This window comes from Trachemys scripta, chromosome 17 (assembly GCF_013100865.1).
Source record: "Trachemys scripta elegans isolate TJP31775 chromosome 17, CAS_Tse_1.0, whole genome shotgun sequence".
Taxonomy (NCBI): domain Eukaryota; kingdom Metazoa; phylum Chordata; order Testudines; family Emydidae; genus Trachemys; species Trachemys scripta.
In genome coordinates, this window is record NC_048314.1 from 3,090,908 (window position 1) to 3,100,050 (window position 9,143).

Consider the following 9,143-nt stretch of genomic DNA (forward strand, 5'->3'; position numbering starts at 1 on the left):
GACACCGCAATTTATGGGTGCAGCCATATTGTTCATTCTGCCATGTCTGGAAATTGCACCTACAGTACTTTTAGCTGCAGAGTCCCAGCATCAGTTAAAGTAATGTACTCTGGAGAGGAGATTAAAGAGCTCTCCTGGGCTTGTTCAGCTCTAACAAGGTGCAGCTGTAAGGCTTGGAGGAGACTGCTGTACCTCAGAGCCCACCAGCCACAGAGACAGCTCGGCTATGAGCTTACTGCTCCTGAAGCTGCATGGACCAGCTAGGAAGCAGGCTGCCCCAAGCAGAGGGACTGGAGGTAGACCCTAAATAAAGACATCGACCTGCTGATAAGGTAAGCCCCAAGGGGGCAACCCCAGAAAGACTGCATAAGAGCTAGGCCACGTTTACCTTTCTTTTCTTCCACTCTGATTCCCCTGTCTTGCACGGGAAAGAGAGAGAAGAGCTTGCTTTTGGTTGGTTGGTTGGTTTGGAGAAGCCCTCCTGTGAGTGGAACCCTTCTGCTAGGTGGAGCTGGCAACAACAAGGACCAGGTTCAATATCCAGGGGTTCCTCTTAACAATATTAAACAGACCCAGCTTGAGCCCCCACCCAGGAATCTGGGACAACGTAACACCACCCTGAGTGCCTCTGTAACCCATGTGCCCAATAGGGAGATATCTCTTTAAGGTAGGAGTGAGTTGGGTCTGGGGCATTGTTGCTAGGCAGATTTAGCACTTCACATCCAGAAGCTTCTGGAATTGGGTGCGGTAGTTTTGGGTCTGCTTCAATAGGTTCCCTGATGCTGGGGTCAGGCTCCAGGAGAGTAAGCGGTCAGGGCAGCTGCTTTACAAAGGGCCACGTGCCCTGTGCGAGTTGGGAGAAGCTGAGCCCGGAGCAGAAAGCCGGCTGTTGTCCCTAACTCTGAAGCATTTTGCAGCTGGGTTTTCAAATCTGTACACGTAACTGAGTGGGTTGGTTAATCCGTCAGCTGACTGGCTAGCGGTGATTTCAGCAGAGGAAGAGTCCGCCTGGATTTCAAGTGAAGATTCCTACAGGCAAGTGGAGGGAAGATGTTGTTTCAGACTCAGCAGACTGTCTAGTTTTAGTGATCAAAGACTCTATCTGAGACTTAGGTGAACTAAACCTAAGCTTTTGGGAACTCTCCGTTTCTTCTCACTGTGATTCTGTGGGGTCTGAATTGTTCAGATTTTAATTTTTCTTTATGTTTAACTGAAGGTAATGTCTGTGGATTATAAAATAGCCATGTTGTGCTGTAAAATTAGATTTTGTTTCTTTATCATAAGATTTAATCAAGTTCTTTAATTAAATTCATTTCTTTAGTTCCTTTGGGGACTTGAATGGGGAGAGGTTGACCCTGTGCAATCCTTGCTGAAAATCCTTAAAGAGACTGAACTCTGGGTCTCCAGTTACATTTCTATGGGAGCTGGGGGGTTTAGGCATTGAAGAAGGGCAATGAAGTGAACTCTAGCCCACTCAAAGGTTACACTTCTAAGAGGAAATACTTCCCCACTCGCAAGCACTGAGTCTGTGTGTAACAAAAAAGAACTTTTATTAAAAGAGGAAAGGAACCCAGCATTAGTTTGGGGAAAACACCTCAACCAGATTCAAAAGCATGAGACCATAAGCAAACCAAACCTCAGTGTCCTTTGCCTCAGTTTCCCACCTTGTGGTGGGGAAGTCTGATGAATGAATGTCCCTTGAACATGCCACTCCGCTCTCCCTCTGTGGCTCCCCACCCCTCTGTGGCTGTCCTTGGTTAGTGAAGACTCCGAGTTCAGAGGTGTGTTCATGTGGGTTCGCCTCCCACCCCTGAGCAGGGGGGCAGTGAATAATGCCTTTGCTGCCTCTGCAACTGGCTCCCAGCTGCTGATGTCTCTGCTGCGGCTGGCTGCAGCTGTCACTGCTGTGTCTCTGCCGCCGCTCTCTACAGGTCATGTTCTGAGGCTCCCCCACTTAGCCCAGTTCTCGGTGACTTAGCTCTCAGTGAGGTCAGCAGGTAGTGGGGAGCCTCGCTGCCAGTGTAGTTCCCGGGTGGTCTTTCACTCCAGCACTGTCCCCACACAAAGTCTGAGGCTTAGACCCTAGGCCTGCTCAGTAGTGAGGTCAGCTCCACCAACCAGAAACAAGGGGACTCAATGGATTCTAATCAGCCGTCTCTAAAGAATGGAGAGGGGCATGTCAAATGGCAGCATCCACACCACTAGGTAGAAACACCTGTCCCTACTCGCTTTCCTCTTCACTGGATTTGGCATCCCTACCCCCTGCTTAGCAAGTGAGGTTCAGTTGAGGGCATCCCTTCAGTCAGGCCAGGCTAAGCACAGGCCTGCCCTTTACTCATACACTTAGGATAACGTCATTACCCCTGCAATCAAACACTAGAGTGATTTGTAACCCAACACCAGCCAAAAGCGATCACTCTGGCAAAGCAGCTCCCTTCCTCTGTGGCACAGCAGATGTCTGTGCAAACACAGGCTGCTCCTGAAGTCTCTTCCCCTGGTGCATCACTAGATGTTGGGGAGAGCCCATTGAGACCCCGCTTACATGTGCTACAAACAGGGGAGGACATTGTAAACAACTTGACTTGGGCTCTGGTGGGGCCTCAGGAGATGCAGCCCCCCACAGAATGAAAACTAGCCCGAGCCACTCAGCTACTCCCACCAAGGCTTTCTTCATCACTTTGGAGCTTCCCTGTTCAGAGCCAAAGGAAACAAGCCTGACAGCTCTTCCTAGCTTCATCCGCTGAGCGAGCTCCTGGGTCACATCTCCAGGGCTCCTCTGACTGGATCAGCCTTTCCCAAGAACTGTAGGGAAAACTCTGAAGGAGCAAGCCCAAAGCAGCCACTTGCCCCTTTGAGGTTCTATGAAGCTCTTGCAGGGAAGGAGAGCTTTCTGTGAGTAGTAACAATTCACTCGAGCTTTTCATCCCAAAGGACTCTGAAAAATCTTTGCTAAAACACCAACAATAATTACTCAATCCACCACTGCTATGCCAGGAGAAAGCAGGGGGAACCTTCAATAACCTTCTCCCTGTCTGCCCCCAGGGCAGACACTTTTCAAAAGTCAGGTGTCCCAGGACACTCACTTGCCACCATACCTCTTCCTTCTTTCTGCAGGACCCTCCTTTCCATGCAAACCTCTATCCTGCCCCCACCAAGCCCTGCTCACCAAAGCCTCCCTACTTACCTGCTGCAATTCTTTGAAATGTTCAGAGCTCTCTCAGCATAAGCGCCTGATTCTGAAGATAGGTGAGAGCCTCTACAGCTGGGCAGAAAATGGTGGTGTGTATGGGAGGGTGGCCCTTGGCAAACTTTGATTTGTCATTGAAAAATCAAGATCTCTACCGTCAAAAATGCTTTCATTTTTGGCAACTGAGAAATGTTGACCCAGAACTGCCAAAAAAACAAAATGTTCATCTGAAAACTGCCAGAAACTGAAAAAATTATGGTGTTCAGCTACAATTTTTCAGTTGTCAGGTCTCTGTATTTCTGAAAAATCAAAACTTTTCAAGGAAAGCAGTTATGGAAACATCTTCATTCAGTTGAAATCCTATTTTCTGATTGAAAAAAGGCTTTAGTGGAAAATTTTCAACCCAATATACCGCCCTATAAATGCATCTCAGTACTGACCAACAGCACCCCTGCCGGCTTAGTTGTGAACACCCAGACAGCTCAGTCTTGCTCGCTGCTCTCCTAAGGAGGGTTCTGTCATACTGAATGGCGTGGTGGTTTTGTAATATGGACAAATCGGGGCTAGACTGGATGAAACGACCAGAAAACTGAAGATCTTCTCATTGCTAAACAGTGGCAGTCACTTGACGCAGTCCCCGCAGAGGTGCTGAGCTCCTGATGAGTTTGGGGTTCACGCAGAAGGCACGGCATCGGCCAAGCTTGCAAGGCCCCTGTATTCAGCTTGATGGCATTTCTGTATCTGTCTGTAACATAATGACTTCTGAGCATCACAGCTGATCAATTCTGGGAATGTTCTAGGCATCAGTGGCAGGAACCTTATTGACTTTTGGGGAAAATGAGAAGAATGAATTGGAGAAAGCAGAGGCCACATGGAGCCCCTGCCATCTGTTTAGCAGAGCCACAGCTTCAAGCACTTCTACAATTCTGTAGGGATCGGACAGCTGGGTGATGGCACCATGAATGCCTTCCAGCATAACGATGCTTCATCTCATTTCTGCTCATCCTCCTAGTAGAATTTAACATGTAATGGGTAAGGGATGGGGGGCATATAGACCCCTTAGTGTGCAGGGAATGGGGGGCACTGGTATGGGGGCAGTGGGGACACAGAGCCCCTAGCATGGAGGGAAGGTGCTTCTTTATTTATTGCTCTGAATCTGCTCATGCGCCAACCAGCCATACAGATCAGATTCCTGGAGACACATAGGTCTTTTTTTTTTCTTGCCGTTTTAATTTACTCTCCTCTTTTTAGAATGTTAAAAACAAATTCATATTGAACTTCAGAAGTTCATGGCCACAGTGGAGAAATTTCCAGATAGTTCCAAAGAAGGCATTCAAAATGCAAATACCAGTGGAAGCAGTGGGCCCAGTACCACTGAAATCAAGAATGGAGAAGAGTTTTTTCTGCAAGAGGATTTCCAGATCAGGTGCTTTGACTTTGCATTACTGTAAATGTTTGGATTTAGGAACACTCAAGGTAAACATTGGCTTTAACTTTCCACTGGTCACTTCAACTGAAGTCCATGTTTGCTTAAACAGGGAAGATCCTGTTTTCAAACAAATGTCCCTATTAATAGAAAATGAGGGAAGAATAGTAAGTATATTCTAAATAAGCAGCTGATTAGTTTCTTTCCATAAGGCTTCAGCTGTTTTTTTTTTTCGACTTTCATTGCAAAGTTTATTCCCACCACACACGTGAGCATTGGCTTTCGTCAAGAAGATCATCATTTAATTCAGCAAGACCACAAACCCAAGCTAGACCATGGAGAAGTCCCAAGAATCATCTTCTCTTTTTCAAGCCATGTAGCCATAGTAACTGGAATGGCTGAGTGGTTACAATGGGGGCATTATACCCTGATGGGCATGTGCCTATGAGTTTGAGTTCAAAGGTGGGTAACTCTGCTAGCACCACCACTCAGATGAGGGAATTATTGACTCAATTTTTGATACTTAAAGCAGGTTTCATTCACAAGAGTGCTACTACCAGCCATCAAGCTACTGAAACAAAGATGGCAGCAGTTTCTAGGGAAGGAAAACTTCCACAAGGACCTCATCAGATGTGGCCTCCCAAAGTTCCAGCATAATCCCTGTATTGTTAACATCTGAGATACAGGGTTTTGTGTCACTTTCCACATGAAGATGACGTGACACTAATCATTGCTATGGTAGCAAGCAAGGCCTGCAGACTGAACTGTGCCAGTGGAGGGATCTCCTCATTTCTGGTCAGCGAAAACAAGCATGGTAACCATAGTGGAGGAGTGAGTAAGGCATTGAACTGTAGCACCAATGAGCAAGTGTCTGTGTTGACTTGGATTTCGCTTGTGCTAACGCTGTTATTTTTTGCCCTACCTGTTGAATGAGAGTGTTTCTGTAAAGTGCACCATTTCGTATAACTGAAGTAGCATTGTCTAAGTCCTACACAACCATGGCACTGTCCAGACTTCCACTTTTTGTAGGATTCCTTTTCGATTTTTTCCACATTGATTGAGTCATATTGGCCTCTTACTATTCTTCCATGGAGGGATAGCTTGCTCTTGTGCCTTTAGTATTGTCTCTTTGAGAAACTGCCAGGTCTCCTGAACAACTCTTTCCTTCAGATATTCTTCCCATGGGACCTTACCTACCAGTTCTCTACGTTTGTTTGTCTGCTTTTTTGAAGCCCATTGTTCTTGTTATGCTGCTTTCATTCCTCCTGCCTTTCTATCGTTTCATGATCACTTTCACCCAAGTTCCCTTCTACCTTCAGATTCAAAACAATTCCTCCCAGTTAGTCAGAATCAAGTCTAAAATGGTTGTGCCTCTGGTTACTACTTCCACTTTCTGAAACAAGAAGTTGTCCTCAGCACATTCCAAGAATTTATTGGAGATTTTGTTTTGCTGTATTGCTTTTTCAACAGATATCTGGATAGCTAAAGACCCCTATTGCTAGTAGGTCTTATGTTTTTGATGTTCTAGAAATGCCTCATTCATCTCCTACTCCTCCTAATTTGGTCTATAGATGATCCCTACCATATCATAACCCCTGTTGTTTTTTGTTTGTTTTCCGCTTTTGTCTTCACCCAGAGACTTTCAACTGGTCAGCTTCTCAGCTCCTTCTGACCTCAGAACAAGTGTCTATATTCTTGATGTACAATGCAACACCTGCTCCCTTTTTCCTTGCCTGTGCTTCTTGAACAAGCTGTATCATTCTACACCAATTTGTCATCAGATTTATCCCACCAAGTTTTTGTGATGCCAGTTAAGTCATAATTTAGCTTGTGTACAAAGACTTCCTGTCTGTTCCTCAGACACTTTGCATTTGTGCACAGACATTGAAGCTGTTGCACAGATTTCCCCCACTATATTCTCTTGTTGCTCCTATGACCCTATTATAATCTTCCATTGCCTCCCTCTCCGACAAGGCCACCTTTTTATAGCCACCTGCCCCCTTTGAACCTCATTTAAAGACTTCCTCATTTATTGGTGTCCAAAGATGCTCTCCCTTTTTTTGGCCAGGTGCACCCCATCTCTTCCAGCAGTCCTATCAACACTATATTGGAGATAACTCCTATGCATTAACGCTCAACTGGTCCGCTGGATAGCACATAACGCAAGATGACAGTCAGCTGATCTGCATGTGACACATCCAGTGTTGTCAACAGACACTGAAAAATATCCCACATCTTTGATCTCATCTACAATGGCTGATAGTGTCGTCTTTCCCAGCTGTGCAATGAATTCATCACAAATAGTCTTTGATAGATGTGATGTATGGCCTTTTCCACGATTTGTGTGCTCATTGATGTGCTGAGCTAAGAAAGGGTCAAACTTAGTGATTAGCACTTGAACGCCAAGGTAATTCCCTGAGGCGCTGATTGTCGGGGCTGCTGGTGGATCGGAGGCGCTGGGAGTGGCGGGGGGGGGGGGATGGGGGGGGGGGGGGGGCTGCTGACGTATTACTGTGGCTCTTTGGCAATGTACATTGTTAAATTCTGGCTCCTTCTCAGGCTCAGGTTGGCCACCTCTGGTCTAGATAATACTTAGCCCTGCCTTGAGTGCAGGGGACTGGACTAGATGACCTCTCAAGGTCCCTTCCAGTTCTATGATTCTATGACCCTTGGTAAGTTGTTCCAATGGTTAATTATCCTCTGTTTAAAAATTTGCACCTTATTTCTAGTCTGAATTTGTGTAGCTTCAACCTCCAGACATTGGATCTTGTTAGAGCTGTCTCTGCTAGATTATAGAGTGCCTTATCAAATTTTGTTCCCCATATTAGTGTTTATGGACTGTGATCAACTTTCTATGATCTGAATGCTCAAAAGATGTTTAGGTTCCTAAGAGCCATTGATGTCAATGGCTGTTAGGCTCCTAACAAGTTAGGAGCTTAACTTCTTTTTGAGAATTCAAACCTGTAAAACATGTTTCTTGTAATCCTTTAATCATGCTGATCAGTGATGATCTTGTTTTTCTTCGGGGTCAGTGATATACTCATTTAACATGTTTATGTTCAAGAGTCAATCCCTGCTGGACCCCACTAGAAACACACACACACACAAAATAGATTCCTGTTTATAATTACCTTGTGAGATCAGTCAGTCAGTTTTTGATCCATTTTAATGTGTGCCATGTTAATTTTGTATCCTTCTAATTTCTTAATCAAAATGTCATGTGGTACCAAGTTTTATTTTGCCCAGGATTGATGTCAGGCCTATAATTACCCACGTTGTCCATTTAATCTTTTGTAAATAATGGCACAACATTAGCTTTCTTCCAGTCCTCTGGAACTTCTCTAGCCTTCCAAGACTTATTGAAAATTAAGATTAAGTTCCAGAGAGCTCCTTCGACAGCTTTTTATAAATTCTTGGATGTAATTATCTGGATCTGCTAATTTTAAAATGTCCAACGTTAGCAGCTGCTGTTTAACATCCTCCTGAGTTACTGCTGGAATGGAAAGTGTTCCATCATATGACATCATCTGTTTTGGTCCCCCCCTCCCCAGACTATTTATTGACCACCTCTGCCTTGGAGAAGGCCCAAGCGTTTAATCAGTGCTCCTAAGGGAGGGGTGCATAGCAACTAGAATCGTAGAGGTTGGAATAAGTGCCGATGTCTGTCAGAAGTGAAATTCAAATGCAAATTATTTTATTTTTGCTCTGCCAGCCAGGTGAGATAGCTACTCTTAGCTACATTTTGGATTTAAAAAAAAAACACAGCAAGTTCCTTTGAACTGCACATTATCACCTGCAACCAAGTTTCTTCAAAGAGGTTGATGAATTTTCAAGAAAGAGAAGGCTCTTGCTAGTTCACTGGGATTTAAACTCACAACTGCATTACACAACTCCTGAACTATGGGGCCTTCCTGCATCAGGCAAAGATACCAAGCTCTTTTCCTAAAGACAGTTCCTGTGAGATGCATGATCTGCAAACCTAAACTGTATCACTGGAGAATTCCCAAGGAGTTCCTTATTTGTTTTCCCTCAATCCCTTCATTTAGAAGCCGTAGGAGCAAGAAGCATGATCAGCCACTTCCACCTCTACCAGAGCAATGCCCCCTCCCAGCGGAAGCTATCACTTATTCTCCTGCAGCCAGCAGGTTCCTCGGGTGAAGGATGTGGGCCGCCGGTTCAGAGGGAAGCCTGTTCTATCACAGCCTTTTGTGTTCTCTTGGTCAACAGTTCTGGCTCTTCATTCCTGCAGTTCAGCAACTCAGGTGACAAGCTGCTGCCCTGGGGCTCCGAGGACCAGCAGCTGTGTGCTCTGGGTGAATATACGTCACGTGCCTCTTCAGCACAAGGCAGATAGTTGACAATTTGCGTTCTGACCTGTACACGTGCGTGTTGCCTCTCAAACTGATTTGTGCAGCACTACAGATACTGCTCAATCGATGAGATGATGAACTTCCCACTTGCTAGGCAAATCACAATGGGCCCTTGTTTTGCCGATCAGACTGGGTTTCCTTTCTCATTTGGTAAGAAATA